The sequence below is a fragment of the Erithacus rubecula genome (assembly GCF_903797595.1).
Source record: "Erithacus rubecula genome assembly, contig: scaffold_105_arrow_ctg1, whole genome shotgun sequence".
Lineage (NCBI taxonomy): Eukaryota > Metazoa > Chordata > Aves > Passeriformes > Muscicapidae > Erithacus > Erithacus rubecula.
This window is the reverse complement of record NW_027636354.1, coordinates 210,950-228,948: the sequence shown is the minus strand read 5'-3', so window position 1 is coordinate 228,948 and position 17,999 is coordinate 210,950. Positions and strand designations below refer to the sequence as shown.

Below are 17,999 nucleotides of genomic sequence, written 5' to 3'. Positions count from 1 at the left end.
CACTAAATGCCCAAACCTCTCAGTGTGAGTTGCCTCTCCTGTTTTACCTTATTGGCATTATGTCAAGTCTAGAAGCTGAATCTCATTCTCCCTTCTTCAGGGCCAATCTTTTAATTTCTCCCCAATTTCTCTTCCTTGACTTCAACCAGCAGAGGTCTTCCTTGGAAGAGAAGGGAGAGGAGGACGATCTGCAGGAGTAGCCCTTGGCAATGAGCACCTTTTTGTCTCTTGGGTTGGCCGGTTTGCCAGGCCTCAGTGCAGGCCAGGGCAATCTGACATTGACATTTTGGGGATGGACCCTACTGGAACCACCTTAAGGGTTGTTCTGGTCTCCTCCCAGGGGAATGGCAATCAGTGCAACTTCTGGCAGGGACAGGATTGGATGACCCCTTAGGGTGGTGGTTGAGCCATGACAGAGTGAGGACTGGCAGGAGGGGCTGGAGGTGGGGACACCTGACAAACCAGGTCTTTGTCCGAGGGTGTTAGTTGTGATTTCACAATGGCCGCCATTTGCAGCAGGGCAGATAGTGGGGTAACAGCCATGGGTGCTTTGACTGGATGGGACTGCAAGGTGTTAGGAGGGTAAAGGGGATGAGGAGCTGTCCTAGTTTGGACAACAGGTGTCTGCTAAGAAAGGCAGGAGCCTCTGTTTGAAATGGAGAATGTAAATCCCCTCTGTCAAAATTATTATGATTTTGAAATTAAGAGGTTTTCAGGCAAACATGTGGGAAATAGGAATAGCAGTTCTTTACTTAGAAAATTAAAATAAAAATACAGTGTTACAAAGAGCAATCCCAAAACACTGACCGAGTCAGAATACAACCTGACACTGTCAGTCAGGGTGTTGGCAGCAGTCCCATTAAATGGTGGCTGCATCCTCCTGCAGTGGCAGATGTGGTTTAGCTGGAGCAGTGCTCCTGTAGAAGGTGCAGTTTTCCTCTGAAGGCCCAGGGATAATGTGGAAAGGTCTGGTTTCCCTCTGGAATCAATTGGAAAAAACGCTGCTTTGGTGATCCAAATCTCAGATTTTATCTATGTAGGAAATGGTTGGCTCCTTCCCCTGGCTGGCACATCTTCCAGTAGGAGGATGTAATTTTATCAGTTTTATAGTGGGACTCAATGGCCCCTTAGCAGATGATATCTCCCTGGGGGAAGGCTGGGTTGTGGAAAAAAATAACGATGACTGCTCCACCTGTTTTTTAACAGATGACCCATTAGCAGAGAATATCTCCCACAGAGATAAGGAACACTGCCCCACATGGTTTTAGCAGATGGTGATAGAATACACACTTTTGGTCACATCCTTCATTGCAACCTAAGACAGGAGCACATGAGGGCACTGGAGGGACAAAGTGGGGGTGGTTCCACAATGACCTGTGCACTGCCATCGGCGGTCCATGGTGGAGGGTTCAAAGACAATGGATGTAGCACGGCGGGGTCACCAGCACAGCTGCATAACTCCCTGGGCCAGCTTTGGGCACAGGCAGAAACCATCTCAGCCCATGTCTGTTATCAGGTTCAGTCGCAGGACAGAGGGTGAAGGAGAGAGCAAGATTGGCAGTACTGGGCTCATCCAAATTTTTAGCTTCATTCAGTCCTCCAAATAAATTTTTCCTCATGCTTTGTTCCTTCTGTTCCAATTTGACCATGTCATTTACTTTTTGAAAGACAATAATTTTTGCAGCTGAATTATACAGCTTCCTCCCAACTGAGTCCCAAATGTCCATCAGGTAGAGCTTGTCTTTGGTAGCCTCTGGAGTGGATTTATAAGCCAATAGGATCAAATTTTGAACCTCCTTATTCTCAAATTTCCTTCCTAATAAGCCAGTTTGAATTTAAAATCCCTTTAGATGTCCTTCTGCTCTACAGACATCTGGGAACCCATCGATGAACTGAAATTGAACTGCCAAATTAGATGAGAGGAAAAGAGGAGATGGGATGGATGTCGCCCTTCCTCTTACCTTCTCTGAAGGTGAAAACACTGAGGCTGTCTCCTCCTGACTCCACAGTGTTCAACGGCTCCCAGAGTCTTGATTTGGTGCCAGGAAGGGCAGGTCCTGCTCTCGGCTCCCCAGAGTATTTCAGGAGTCCCTGTTCGGGTGCCAAGTGAAGCTGCTGCTGATCCTGGCCCAGATATTAGGATCAGTGGCTTCACGGAACTTGGCAACCTTGTGCAGAAAGAAAACCTGACTCGATTGGTCTGGAACTAAAAAGTTTAGTAATACAAAAATAACAAACTGCAAGCCAAGCAGCTTACATTGAATGAACCAAGAAAGGTGGTACAGGGAGGCTAATTCTGTGCAAGATGGCAAAAAAGCAAGGGCCGGGGCAAAACAGGAATATTTATAAACTTGGAGGAGGGGACAAGTTAGGGTGGAGTTTAGAGAGGGGATCCAGTAGGGAAGGGTGGTTGGGAATATTAAAATTTTTGCACCAAGAAAGAACCAATGACAACAAAGAGAACAGGGAACATTCTGGCAATGATTAACATATTGAACAGGAGGGTTCTGGGGGTGATTTTTCTACTCACTCTCTCTGTAAAGGGTTTTCCCACAGCCTTAAGCCGAGGTTATCTAGTCTTTTATTTGAACCAAGCCTAGCATGATCATGACCATGAGATGATGGTGATGACCATAATTGTAGGAAATAAGAAAAGTTATACAGAATAAGGACCTTTTAAAATTTTGTTAAATCCTGTTGACTTCTGTTCAATTTTGTTCACCCAAATGAACTCTGGGAAGGGTTCAGCTGTGGGTCAGATGGCTGGAGAGTGGGTTGGTGGTCACCTCATGTGTGAGACAGTGATTGGCTGGGGAGATGCATGGACAGCACATGATCAGAGAGCTGATTGGGTAAAGGGACACGTCAACAGTGACACCACAGTGACAGGCAACCAATGCGTGTTTGCTTCAGTAAAGTTTGGGTTAAGTTTCAAGTATAAAAAGGTTCAGTTGGTTACAATAAATGATCTTTGGTCCAAGCAAGCAAGTCCGTGTGTCTTTCTTCCTCATTGCTACGCATGGTCACAAGAAGACCATGACTGTGACCATGACATGGCCATGACGATGACTCAGCTATGATCCTGACCATCATATGATTGTGACCATGAGTTGACCACAAGATGATCATGAGATGACCTTGACCATCATGATACAACCATGACCATGAGATGACCATGACAGTATTGTAGCCATTGGCTGACCATGAGATGAGATGAGCATGACCATTTAATGTCCATTACTATGACCATGTCCAAGAGATGATAATGACCATGAGAGGATTGTGACCATCAGATGACCATGACACAGCCATGAGCATGAGAACATGACTGTGAGAGGACCATGACCATGAGCATGAGATGATTGTGATCAGATGACCATGACCATGAACCAACCATGACCTTGAGATAACTGTGACCCTATGATGACCATGACTATGATATGAACTTGACAGAATTACGTCCGTGACTGTGATAATGACCATGAGATGATGGTGGTGAGGAAATGACCATGACATTGAAATGGCCATGAGATCACTGTGACCATGAGATGACCATGATCATGAGATGACCAGGACCACGGGATGACAATTACAATGATATAACCATGACTGTGAGGTGACCATGTGTATGAGCATGATTGTGACCAAGAGATGATCATGAGATGATCACAACACACGATGGCCATTTGTGGTCATGATCATGAGGTAACTGTGAGATGACCACGAGATGACCACGACCACAAGATCCAGGTGATCAGGAAATTACTGTGACCATGAGGTGACTGTGACCATGACCCAACCACAGCCATGACATGACCATGATATGATCGTAGCCATGAGTTGCCCACAAGATGATCATGAGATGACCATGAGCATGAGATGACCATGAGCTTACAATGACCCTGACTGTGGCCATGACACAGCCATAGCCATGAGATGACCATTACAATGAGATGACCATGAATGTGAGATTGCTGTGAGCATGGGATGACTGTGACCAAGAGATGACAATAAGATGACCATGCTAATGAGATCATTGTGACCATGAGATGGCCATGAGGTGACCATGATGTGATCGTGACCATGAGATGACCATAACAATGAGATGAATATCAGGAAATGACCCATCACTGTGTGGTGGCCATGAGATATCTGTGATCAGGAGATAACCATGACCACGACCCAACCACAGCTGAGACATGACCATGATAAGATTGTGGGAAATGAATTGAACATGAGATGATCATAAAATGACCATGACCATGGCACAACCATGACCATGAGATTACCATTGCAATGAGATGACCATGACTGTGAGATGACCATAAGCATGGTCAATGAGATGATTGAGACCATGAGATGACCATGAGATGATCCTGACCATGACACACACATGATCATAAGTTAACCATTACAGGGAGATAACCATGATTGTGACCATGAGATGACCATGAGTATGAGATGACCATGAGCATGAGATGACCATGAGCATGAGATGACCATAACCATGACATGTTTGTGACCAAGACATGACTACAATGCAACCATGACCATGTGGTGATCTAGGCCATGAGGTGATCATGCCTGTGGCCACAACCATGAAATGATCAAGGTCATGACACGATTCTGACCATGAACTGACCAAGAGATAACTCTGACCATGAGATGACTATGACCTTGACCTTGAGACGACCATGACATGACCTAGAATGTGAGATGATTTTGACCAAGAGGTGACCATGAGATGACCACAACACACCATGGCTATGTGGTGATCACAACCATGAGATGATCATGACCATGCGATGACCATGACACAGTCATTACCTTGAGATGTCCATGAGGTGACCATGAGATGACCATTGCAGTGAGATGGCAATGGGCATGAGATGATGAGAGTCAGCAGATGACAATGAGGTGACCACAATAAAATCGTGCCTATGAAATAATTGCGGTCACAGGATGACCAGCACCATTGATTGAAGGTGATATGAGGATGATTATGACCATGACATGACCATGACCATGAGATGACCATGAGTTGACCATGAGTGACCATGAGATGACCATGAGCATGAGATTGATCCTGATCAGGAGATGACCATGACCATGATACAACCATGACTGTGAGATGACCATTGCAGTGAGATGGCAATGGGCATGAGATGATGAGGGTCAGGAGATGACCATGAGGTGACCACAAGATGACCATGGCTGTGATATAATTGTGGCAAAGGGATGACCAAAACCATGAGATGATGGTGATGAGGAGATGACCATGAGGTGACCATGAGATGACCATGACCTTGACCATGACCATGAGAGAACTGTGACCATCAAATGACCACCACACAGCCATGTGGTGACCAGGATCATGAGGTGACCATGAGACGACCATGACACAACCATGGCCATGAGGTGATCAAGAAATGACCATGACAGGGACCATGACATGATGATGACTGTGAGATGACCATGGGCATGAAATATGGTGACCAAGAGATGGCCACAGCGTGACCATGACTGTAACAGGATCCTGATCATGAGGTGACCATGAGATGACCTGTGAGAGTCCGTCTGAGCCTCTCGTCTGTTTCTGCCCAACGACCCTCGCCTGAGGCCTGCACTGCCCAGGGATGGGAGGAACGCCAAGTGACTGTTCTGCAGGTGATGCCTACCAGGACTGGTTTCTCATGACTACTAGTCACGGGGCGTTTCCTCAACAAGCTCCCACAGATGAAAGAACAATGGACTGGTCAGTATGGGCTGCCCTGCATGTGTTCATGACAAAGATGGTCTGATGTGCCTTGAAGCGTCCTGTATCCACCTGTTCCCCCGTGTAACGAGCTGCACATACAATAGTCCAAAAATCTTCCCACTGTGACATTTTTTTGCGTAGTCAGCAATTGTATTCCCGATACTGGGGGAGTTGGGGTTTCTGTGCACTTTGTACCAGGGGAAGACCTGTGCCATTTCAGCCGCACCCAGCCTGTCAGTGCCGTAAGGACTGAACAGTGTTAGAAAGCAAGGGAGGTGGTATTGGGTTCTTCCCACAATCTGCACACAGACCCAGGTGGATAATCAACTCCATTCCAGTTATCGGAGAATTTTCTTGAAAGGATCTCAGCTGAGCAAAAGATGGGACTTGTGTTTTTTGTTGTTTAATGCTTGGTGTAGTCGAGGAGACAATCATTGTGCAACTAAAGAGATCCTACCAAGCGGTTTGGTCTCCTCAGCCACCCAGGGATGACAGGGGGTTGTCCCCAAGATAAGTCTGGGTGACAAGTGTTTACCTTCCTGAAGTGGTTTTTCCCCCTCGCACATAATTGTTACTCAGAGGTTACAGTTGTTGTACAATTATTGTACTTGACTATTTGGGATTGCGAAGAGACAAGTGGTTTTTGTAATTAAGTTAGTATCTCCCAAGTAGTGTGTCTCTTCACCTGCTCCAGGGAAGAGAAGGGATTCACAGTTTCAGCTGTGCTTTTCGTGTAACTTTAAGTGTGTCTCCCTGAGAGTGGTTTTAGTCCCTTCATAAAAATGTCTGAAAATGATAAAGCTGCATTTTACACTTTACTAGCTAAGTATAATGCCAGACCCTCCCAATGGGGGGAAGATTGGGCACACAGTAATTGGTTTAATTTAGAAAATGTGATTGATATGATACATTATTTGCAACATGAAACAAAATGCAAACTGAGCAAGAAAAATAAAACCACACTTTGCTCAGTTCTAGGTGCTTGTCTTTCAGCTGCTGTAGAATCTCGTTTTAAATGAGTAAGTGAGGAAAGTGCAGTGATAGACTCCTTGCAAAACCTGGTGGAAGCTTTGCAAAAGCTATTACAGGAGAAAACAAATCAGGTAAAAACTCTGCAAAACCAACTAGAGCAGGAAAGAAATCACAACTATTTACTACAACTATCACAAGCCTCATAACATGCAGATACACCTAATGAAACAGAAGAAAAGGAAACATCACATAAAGCAGATATATCCACAGAGAGAACTTGTAGATGTACAAAATAGTGGGGAAAATTGCTGCTCTAAAATGAGACCTCTCGTTAAAATGGAATATAAATACCTGAACAACAAGGATTTTGACCCCCATATAACCTCCAAAGAAATATCATACACTGCTACTGAATTGGCCAAATTAAAGAAAGAATACTCACATCTCCCACACGAATCTGAGACCGAGTATGTTTTTAAAGTTTCACTCACTGGAGGAGATCAAATTAAATTAAGTGAACAAGTATGTTTTTAAAGTTTCACTCACTGGAGGAGATCAAATTAAATTAAGTGAACAAGAGGCCAGTGGGTACTGGGGGCCTGGCGTTTTCTTAACAATTGGAAAATCTCGTGTTCCGTGGTCTCTGACACAGCGTGCAGCCTACTGGGCTGGAGGACTTAGCCCCATAGTAAGAGGTGATCCTCTAGCCATAACTGGCACCCCAGGCCAACTCCTAAAAAATATTCACAAAGCTGCCTGCTTGCAAATTATACATGAAATACAATTCACTGCTGGCCATAAATCACCTATGCAATTACCTGTAAGTGTAAAACAATACCCTCTTCGCTCTGGTGCCAAAAAAAGGCTCAAACCGATTATACAGGACTTGCAAAACTCCCCTGTATGGCCAATCCAAAAACCCAAACCTGACACTGTAGCTGTGTACCAATACATACATGATGTATTGATAGGAGAAGAAGAAAAAGAAGAAGTGAGGGATGTGCAACAGAAAATAATTTTCCACATAGAAAGCCCTAACTTGCAAATTGCCTCAGAGAAAATTCAAAAACCTTTTCAGGAAGCGAAGTTTTGGAAGACTGGGACTGTCCCCCTTGACAGAGTGGCCCAAAAATCCTCATTAACAGAAGGAACTGTAAAAAATCTGGCAATAACAGAAACTGAGAACTTGGGCAACAATGATGACAAACCTGCCTCAGTAATTAAAGAAGCTTCTGCTTTCTCCCCCAAATAATCTCTGTTCACTAATTCTTTGTTCACTAATGCTTCTGCTGAGCAAATTATTGCTGGGGGATGGGGTGACTCTTAGATTGGGGCGCTGATGGTTATTTGGGGTGTTTTCCAGTTTGAAATGTGGAGTGCCTCCTTTGTCTGTAACTACACTGACTCTTATGCTGTGTTTAAAGGAGGTACAGAGTGGCTTCCTTCTTTGCAGCAAAATGATTGGGAAGTTAACAGAACTTCTGTCTGCATAGTTCCATCATTTTAACCTCCTGCCTCTTTGTGGCAGATTCTATTGTGTTTACTTTTCACAGAATAACACCATGGAACGTGAAGTTTAATGGCTGAATCCCTCATTGAACCTGTATACAGTTACAGCACAGGACCTTACAGCTGTGTTTTATTTTGTGAAGATTCAAAATCAAAATTGAACTGTCGTATAATTTTCCCAAAAAATTATGTGTGGGAAAAACAATACAAAACATAAAGGGGAACTCAATGTCAGTGTTGTAACACCTACTACCCAACCACCGCTTATACTGAGCCTGAAAATTTTTGAAATTGGACCCTATGTAATTAAGAAAACTGGCCAACAGCAAATATTGTTTAATTCGGCATGGTCTTTTAAACAAGTCAAATTGCCAATGCAAAACAATGTCTCAGTAATTCAGCCAGCTTGTTCACCTTTTCTTGGTGTGGACAAACAACCTGGTTGCAAAACCAGGATGATTCTTTCAAGAAACAAACAAGAAAAATATCCGGTGTTGTGGGAACAGGATTGGGAATTTTAAATAGCATTGATTCAGAGGTATTAATAAACAAATTGCTTGCCACCACCAGAGACCTGACCAAATTGAAACAACCTCTGCACTCCTGTTTAACAGCCCTGGGGACGCAACAGTGGTTATTATCAAACATTTTACCAAACTGGGAAAAGTCAAATGTAAATGATCACAAATTGATAATTGATGCTCTTGGTACTGCTCAAAACAACATCTCCTTAGCCCTCAGCTGTATCCAGGCACAGCTTTGGATGCAAATAGTTGTTGCCTCAATTATAAGGGAAGGGGAAGAAAGCATCTTCCCTAATGAAATCCGGACAATAATTTGGGACACTGCTAATGACTTTGAAAGGAAGTTTCAGTCCTGGTGGAATCTGGTAAACTTTACCTACAACCCCCACACAAACACAGCCACAGCCTTTGCATTGAAAATACGCAACGCTTCAGTGCATTTGATATGCCCCATCATTGCATTAGGATTGAATCACGATGGAACTATTCTCTATCCTTTCGAGCATAGAGAATGGGCCCGTCAAAATGGTGAGAAATGGCAAACTGTTAATTTGGAATCTTGTGTTGTTTGGGAGCAACTGGGTTTCATTTGTGAAAGCAATGCCATTGTGGCCTAAGACATCTGATTAGACACAGAGCAAACTATCTGTCATTTTGAAATACACCTTGATGAGACTCCTGCAACAGTGCTGGTGTACATAGGAAATGGATGTGTGCGTGTAAGAACTGCTTGCAACTTAGTGTGTGTAGAAAATGTAACAGTGGATCTAAAAAATCATTTAAATTTTTGTGTTTGTAATTTTACCACTATCATGGGCTGTGACTTTTCCTATACTGCTCCAGTCATGTCTTATCACCTTTTGCAATCCAATTTTACACTGATTCATCAGTTAGTGCCTGCTCCCATTGGGATGAACCTCACTTTGATTAAACAATTGTTGCTTCACCAGGACTTAATTGGAATCTTGGGAAGATCAAGAAAAATGGGCAGAAGACCCTGGTGACAGTTCATCACGATGTGAAAGAAATACATCGGGTTTTAGAAAGGGTAAAAGGGGATGCTGAACTCAGGTGGTGGGATACTCTTTTTGGGTGGTCACCTACTGCTACTGGCATCCTAAACAAATTGTGTCATCCCATCGTTGTGCTTTTGATTTTGGTTTTGATCAGTTTTGTTTTGTCAGTCATTCTATACATCCTGAATTGGAGAATGGTAAAACGGCTGACACAATTGGCATCAACAATGGAAGCACATAATTTGATCACTTCTCCATCTGCTAAAGATACCCCTAAAGTTATTGACACCAGACAAATTATACGAGCAGTAAAAGTCAGGCCTTTAACAGCAAACTGATTGGAATTGTTTGTTGCTTGTTATGATTGGTATGATTAGTTTTAGTAATGTTAAGTTTTTAATTGAAAAATGGTTTTGGAAATAATGGTTTTAATCATGAAAACATATTATTATGGATCCTGATATGTTTTAATTTTAATTTTTGAATTTCAATTGTTTTGGTGTATTTTATTGATTTAATTGTTTGAAAGTTATTTTTAGCCAATATGATTGTGATTTATTTGAAAAATTGTTTTAATCCATTTTGTTGTGATTATTTTGCTTGATTATTTTGTGTTTATTTCCTTTCACTTTTCCTTTTCCTTTTCCTTTTTTCCTGTTCCTGTTTCCTTTTTTCCTTGTTCCTTTCCTTTTACCTTGTCCTGTTTCACTTGTCCTTTTCCTTTTTCCATTTTCCTATTTCCCTTTTCCCTTTTCTTCCCATCCTTTCCCTTTCCTCTCTTATCCCCGTTTTTTTGGTTTCCCCTTTGCCTTCTTATCCCTGTTTTTTTTGTTTTGGGGGTCCCTCTGTCCTGATTTGGGATGTGCTACCAATGGAAGGGTCCATGAAGATGCTACAATGTCACAGCATCATGCTGATGGAGTTTCTCAGACAACGCTTGTTGGTCACGGGGTGATGTGAGGAGTCCGTGTGAGCCTCTCTTCTGTTTCTGCCCAACGACCCTCGCCTGAGGCCTGCGCTGGCCAGGGATGAGAGGAACGCCAAGTGACTGTTCTGCAGGTGATGCCTACCAGGACTGGTTTCTCATGATAACAAGTTACGGGACGCTGACTCAAAGCTCCCACAGATGGAAGAAACAATGGACTGGTTCGGTATGGGCTGCCATTCATGTGTCCATAACAACAAAGATGGTTTGGTGTGCCTTGAAGCACCCTCTTTCCACCTGTTCCTCAGGGTAACGAGCTCCACATACAATAGTCCATAAATCTTGCCACCTTTGGCCAGAAGCCACTTGCTTTGGGAAAGGACTATAAAAGTGACTTTCTGAGAAGAATCCTCTGAGATCTCCCTGGACTGCAACAGACATCTATTGTCTGGCTCCACAAGGTTTCGTCTGCCCGTCCTGGTAGCTATAATCCCGACACCCTTTCTCCTCTCTCTCTCTCTGTCCCACTATCGCATTTTGGTTGGCACAATAAGTGCATTTCTGTAGAAGTAAACTGGTTTTGTCCCCTGCTATGTTTTTGCGCTCTGAGATCCATAAAAGAACCAGTCACGACTTCGCTTGGGTTGGGCGGATCGTAACAGGCACGTGGGACTCAGTGTGCATTGTGATGCAGCACAGCCTCATGGAATCAGCAGACCCATTGGGACAACCTGGAATCTCACAGATCTAAGGCTATCTACTTTGACCAAGTGGGGGCCTTATGGACACAGGTACCACTTGGATCTTTCCAGGTTTTGTGGAATCCATTGTGACACAACACAGCTCATGGAAACATGGGAACCATTGTGACACAATGAATCTCATGGAAGTACAGTGTCTGTTGTGAAATGGTACGGCCTCATGGAACCGAGGGACAAGTGGTGACTGTGCCATGGCTTGTGGAAGCAAGGGGCTATTGAGGCACAGCTTGGAACCCAGGAGAACATTGTGGGTGAAATGGATTCTCACAGAATGAAGTCCTCCATTGTGACAGTGTGGAATCACAATGACCTCCTGGGTTCCAGTGAGTCTCCTCTGTGTTACAGCTGACTCTTGGTTTCTCCTAGATCCCATGGCATCACTGTGCTCTGCTATGATTAACGAGGCTGTGTTGGGTCACAGTGGACATTTGTTCCTCCAGGCTGGAGATGTCCCAGTGTTTCCCTCAGGCCATATTTTCTTACAATGGGGCTTCAGTTCCATGAGATTCCATTGTGTCACAATGTTCTCTTTACTTTTATGAGAGCCTGATGTGTTGACAATTGACTCATGATTCCTTGAGGATTCATTGCATCACAATGGTCTCCTTGGTTGCATCAGACCCAGCTTTGTCACAATGCATTCCATGCATTTCCTAGTGCATCACAATGGTCTCTTGGATTCCATGAGGACCTGCTGTAAAACAGTGGACACTTGGTTCCATGAGTTCCATTCTATCAGGATGATCTCTTGCATTCCATGAGGGCCTGCAGTGTCACTATGGAGCCTTTGTTCCATGTGTTTCCCATTGTGACACAATGGTCTCCAGTACTCCTATGAGGTTGCACCATGGAACTGTGGACACTTGGTTCCATGAGATTCCATGTTGCCACTGTTAAGAAAATCCAGAAATGCCAGAAGTTTATGTCCAAAAATGAGACAGAGGAGTCCCTTCAACTTCTTTGAATAAACGAGAGAGTTCATTGGGGCACAAGCCCATGGGGTTTTTCTCTCTTGAGGTTTCAGAGGGGCGCAGCCTCCTTTTAATCCTAAACTCCCAGCTGCATGTTGCCCTCTTCCTTTCCCCATTGGCTTGTGGTAATAGAAAGGTACAGCCTCCCAAATCTGCTGTTCTATATCCCCCCTTGAACCTGGCATTTCCCCCCAAAATTCAGAAGTTCAGCCTTGTGCAGACCCTTGTCTGTTTCAGGAGCCAAGCTGTCTGGGCCCAGTAAAAAAACCTGCTGCCCAAAAGTCATAGAAAACTTATGACTATTTCTAAGATCTTAAGCACCCATCCCTTCACCCATCAAATGATTTGTAAAGACATTACACACACATCTTCCTCTCAGACTGAGGTTTCCTGTGCTGCTGACAGTCTTTTAAACCCAGCCCTTAGCCTGACCTCTCTGCTGTTGCAGTTCCATGGACAGAGGTTGTTGTCTCTTCCCCCTTCCATGGGCAGGCTGGTGTTCAGCCATCTCCAGGACAGCAGAGCCCCACCCCACATCACTGTGCCTGGGAAGAACAAAAACCATCCATCCAAACCTCCCCCCCCCCCCTTCCTCCTTCTTCGCAGGCACTTGGCCCTGGCAGTGGGTTTGTTGCTGGTTGTCACAGGAAAAAGGTGACAACTGTGGGGTCACATGGAACCAAGGGTTCATTGTGACACAGCAGGGCCATTGAAGCCAAGGAACCATTGTGACACTGCAGATACAAGGAGAATATTGTGACACTAAAGAAACTCATGGAACCAAGGGTGCACTGTGACATTGTGGGGCCTCATGAAACCTACAGGGCATTGTGACACTGCACAGCCTTGTGGAACCAAGGAGACACTGTGGTGACACTGTGGGACCATATGGAACCAAGGATTCCTTTTTGATACTGAGGAACTTCATGGAACCAAGGGTCCATTGTGACACTTTGAAACTACAGAGATTATTTTTAGAGTACTGAATGTCAAGTACTGAATGTCCACCTGACAGATTAAAGTCTCATGGAACCAAAAGAGCATTGTGACACTGTAAGGCCCCATGGAACCAAATATCCATTGCAAATGTATGGAACCTCATGGAACCAAGAGTCCGTGGTGACACAGCAATGCCTTGTGGAACCAAGGAGTGCAAAGGTCTCAAACATTCCTTGCAGGGTTCTGCCTTGGAGAAGGGGAACCTCCTTGGTGGCACCTTGGGCTTGGCACACACCTGAGGAGTGTGTCTCTTTTTGATGGAGAAACTTAAAAGTTTTGGATTACTTAAAAAACCCAAGAAAACATCTTTTGGCCTGACTGCACTTAGTTATCCAGCAAAGCAGGTCTCAGGGAATGAGGACAGACAACATGGGGTTGGGAATGTGAAGCAAGACTGTCCCCAGTGGGTCAGACCTCAAGACACAGCTTCTCTGAGCAGGACAGACCTCCTGAGGAGAGAATATGGACTCAATAACAATAACAGAAATGCTGCATCACCTCTGCTCTAAAGAGAACTGTAATAAAATATACTCCTTAAAACAGGAATGTGAATTTCTTAGAAGCTCTTTGAAATATTTCTTCATAACAGTATCAGGAAATCTCCCTAATGAAGTGCACCAGATCAGAGGGAAATCAAGGCAGGATTTGTTTTCTCAGGACTTGATGGGTCCCAGTGAGCCTTGGGGTGCCTTTGGTGCTGAGACGTTGAACTTCACACCTGAGAGAAGATTGCACAAACCTTTCCAGGAATCAAAGTCAGAAGAAAAACCCAAAGCATCTCAGAGCATTAATGGGTCCCTGTGAGGTCTGTCCCTAACACAGGCTCCTCATGAAATCCTTGAAGAAGAGAATTAAAGGCCATGATTGCACAAAATTTTTTCAGAGACTCAAAGGAAAAAGGGAAGTACCTTAAGAAGCTGAAGTACCTTGAAGCATTAATGGGCCCCACTGAGTGTTGTGTCTGACAAAGGCTCTCAAGAGACTAATTAAAGCAGATAATTGTAGGCCATGATTGCACAAAGCTTTCAGATCATCCAAGGCAAAAGCAAAACCCAAGTCCTTTGAAAAACCTGCAGTTCCTGCGAGCATGAAGGAGCCCCCCATGGCCATTCTTGGCCAAGGCTCCCCAGGGACTGGTCCCAACAGATCCCTGAGGCCACTGGGGTGTGGGGGGATGGTGAGGACAGGACAAGGGTGACAGTGCCCAGCCTTGCTGGGGCTGTGCCAGAAGGCCCCAGTGGCTCAGGACAAGGTGTCTCCTCAGAGCCCTTGGTGACACAGACCTTGCTGTGCCCCAGGGCACCAAGACTTGGCTTCTCTTTGTCCCCACCTGTCATCTCTGCCTCCAGTTCTTGACTCTCTTTGTGGCTTGGGGGCGCTTTCTCAGTTGTGTCCCTCATTGGGACCCATTAAAACTTGAGGAAACTTTGGAGTTTGATTCTGACTTGGAGTTCTTGAGAGGTTTTCTCCAGCTCCCTCTCAGGGACTGATGTTTAGGGCTTCAGCACAAACCCCAAGAGGGTCATTAAAAGTCCTCGTGCTGTGTCTGTGTTGCTCAGCTGGGCTGGGCTCCTGGCACACAAGGCCATCCTAGTTATTAAGAAAATCTTAAAAAGCACATATGTCTTGATGAGCAGCTCTTTTCCCAACCCAGCAGGGCTGGGGCACTGCCTGCAGCCACCCCAATTACAGCACAGAGGCACAGAGAGTTTCAATCAGTCAAGGCTGGGAAGATGCTCAGAAGTGATTGGGGCAGAATCAATCCCAGCCCTTAACACAGGGAAGCCTCTGGCTGCAGGACAAGGCAGCAGCAGCTCCTGGAGTGATCTCCTAAAGCTGCAACATCCCAATGCCTGCAGACTCTGTGAGTACATTCTATGATTCTCTCTTGTGTAGAGTAGCCAGGGGTGCCCAGGGCTGTGCTGCAGAGCAGGGTCCTGCAGCCCAGGGTGCTGTTCTGTAGCAGAGACTCTGCTGCCTGCCAGGAACAGCTCTCAGCCAGCCCTGGGAGCTGCTCACAGCACTGGGGGACAGGGTCTGGGTGGAAGGAGACAGCTGGTAAGGCTTGGAAGTGTTCTTGTGTGGCGAGAATGCTGCAATGTACAGGACTGCTGCTCCCAGCATGACATTTAATAACAGAACATTTCCAATTAGATTATACAGAAAGCAAAGGAAGTCAGAGGCTGCAAAAATGGAAAACTCTGCTTTTTTAATCTAGTGTTCTCAGTTGCCTGGATGGAAAATTGCGCTTTGATACTCCTTGCTCACTTCAGGTTGAGAAAATTAAAAAAAAAAACCAACAAATTCTCTCAAGTACAAATAGACATGGAAAAGAGCAAAATCAGCACAGGGCCCCTTACAGGCAGCATCAGTGTCTCTTTTCCAGCCTCCTCAAAGTTACTGTGGCATTGACATCAAAGCCTGCAGATGCAGGCCCTGAGCAGTGCCCTGTGCTGGGAGGGGTTTGCAGGGTAGATCTGAGCCCCCAGGGCTGGGCTGGGCTCTGGCAGCACCAGCAGGGCCCAGCCCTGGGCACAGGGAAGCAGCTGCTGGCAGGGACAGCTCCAGGCAGCAGAGCCCTGGGCAGGCAGTGGGGGGAAAGTGCCACCAAAGCTGGGCTGGGATATTTAAAGTCCTCTCCAAACTGAACAATTCCATGATTGCTTTTCTTACAGATCCCCATTCCAAGACACAGCAAATGTCCAACAGCAGCTCCATCAGCCACTTCCTCCTGCTGCCAGTTGGCAGACACACGGCAGCTGCAGCTCCTGTACTTCTGCCTCTTCCTGGGCATCTCCCTGGCTGCCCTCCTGGGCAACGGCCTCATCATCAGCGCAGTAGCCTGCGGCCACCACCTGCACACCCCCATGTTCTTCTTCCTGCTCAACCTGGCCCTCACTGACCTGGGCTGCATCTGCACCACTGTGCCCAAAGCCATGCACAATTCCCTCTGGGACACCAGGAACATCTCCTACTCAGGATGTGTGCACAGGTGTTTTTCTTTGCCTTTTTCATTGGATCAGAATTTTCCCTCCTGACCATCATGTGCTACGGCCCTATGTGTCCATCTGCGAACCCCTGCACTACGGGACCCTCCTGGGCAGCAGAGCTTGTGCTCACATGGCAGCAGCTACCTGGGCCAGTGGCTTTCTCAATGCTTCGCTGCACACGGCCAATACATTTTCCCTGCCCCTGTGCCAGGGCAATGCATTGGCCAGTTCTTCTGTGAAATCCCACACATCCTCAAGCTCTCCTGCGCACACTCCCACTTCAGGGAACTTGGGCTTCTTGCTGTTACTGCCTGTCTATCATTTGGTTGTTTTATGTTCATTGTTTTCTCCTATGTGCAGATCTTCAGGGCTGTGCTGAGGATCCCCTCTGAGCAGGGACGGCACAAAGCCTTTTCCACCTGCCTCCCTCACCTGGCTGTGGTCTCCCTGTTTATCAGCACAGGCACATTTTCCTACCTGAAGCCCTCCTCCATGTCCTCCCCATCACTGGATCTGTCACTCTCAGTTCTGTACTCTGTGGTTCCTCCAGCCCTGAACCCCCTCATCTACAGCCTGAGGAACCAGGAGCTCAAGGATGCCTTGAGGAAAATCATCATGAATGCTTCTCAGAATAAATAAACTCTCATTCTCCTGTATCACTATTATAATATTACTCATTAATACCCACTCTATGTCCTATGTTGTTTTGTTTGTTGTTTTTTTTCTGGCACAGGTATGACACATTTTGAATATTTTCACAAGAAAATCTTTATCTTTACCATTTTTAATTCACTATTTGCATTCTTAGTGTGAACCATAGACTATATAATCCTAGAGTTGTACTACATATGTGCTTACACAAAATTAAACCTTGGTGTTGCTGTGTTTGCCTGTCATCTTTCCTCCTTGGCTTCTCTGGAGCTGCAAGGTTGGTGCCTCTGTGTAGAGGTGGGGTGAAAAGGGAACCCCAGTGCTCCTCACTGCCAGGCACCCCCAGGGCTTCTGTTCCATAACCTCCCCTTCCTTCAGTTCCACACTCCCCTTCAGAGCTCCTGTGTTGGTTTATGGTCTCAGGGCTCTTTTAGCTCAGTCCCAGTCCTGCTGTGTGACTGTGCAGGCACTGCAGGCAGGGACAGGCCATGGACACTGCTGGGACAGAGCTGGGCTCTGCAACAGCATTTCCATCATGCAAGGGCATCTCCCCAGTGCAGGGCCTGAAAGCGTCAATCTCCTTCCCCATTTGCTCTCAAGGATGTTCCCAACACAGCACCCTGGAGAGGAGAAGAGCAGTGACAGCCAAAGTGTGGCAGTGTTCAGGGTGGGGCTGCCCCAGCAGTGTCCCTGCAAAGCCAGAGCTGTTTCCAGCAGTGCCCTCTCACCCCAGGGCACAGACGTTGTTCTTCCCTCTGTGGAGGGACATCAAGTGCCCGGGTCAGGAGTCTGTGTTTGCAGTGCAGGGACATTCCACAGCCCTGAACATCCTGTGTGTGTGTGAGAGGACATAAACCCAGTGAGCACAAACACCTTCAGCTGGTGCTGGAGTTTCCAGAATCTAACATCCCCTGGGAACCCCT

The 17,999-nt window shown here is 45.8% G+C and overlaps 1 protein-coding gene, 1 long non-coding RNA gene and 1 pseudogene across 3 annotated transcripts in view; 1 reads left to right on the top strand and 2 right to left on the bottom strand.

Moving 5' to 3' along the window:
• Positions 1-17,999, bottom strand: part of LOC306815182 — a 152,501-nt gene that overhangs the window by 36,478 nt on the left and 98,024 nt on the right. The gene's annotated exons all lie outside the window — the stretch shown is intronic.
• The window catches only part of LOC306815179 (class I histocompatibility antigen, F10 alpha chain-like), a 181,250-nt gene that overhangs the window by 105,381 nt on the left and 57,870 nt on the right, over positions 1-17,999 (bottom strand).
• On the top strand, positions 16,134-17,064 carry LOC306815194 (olfactory receptor 14J1-like; annotated as a pseudogene). Its single transcript has one exon. The product of its transcript is annotated as an olfactory receptor 14J1-like (transcript).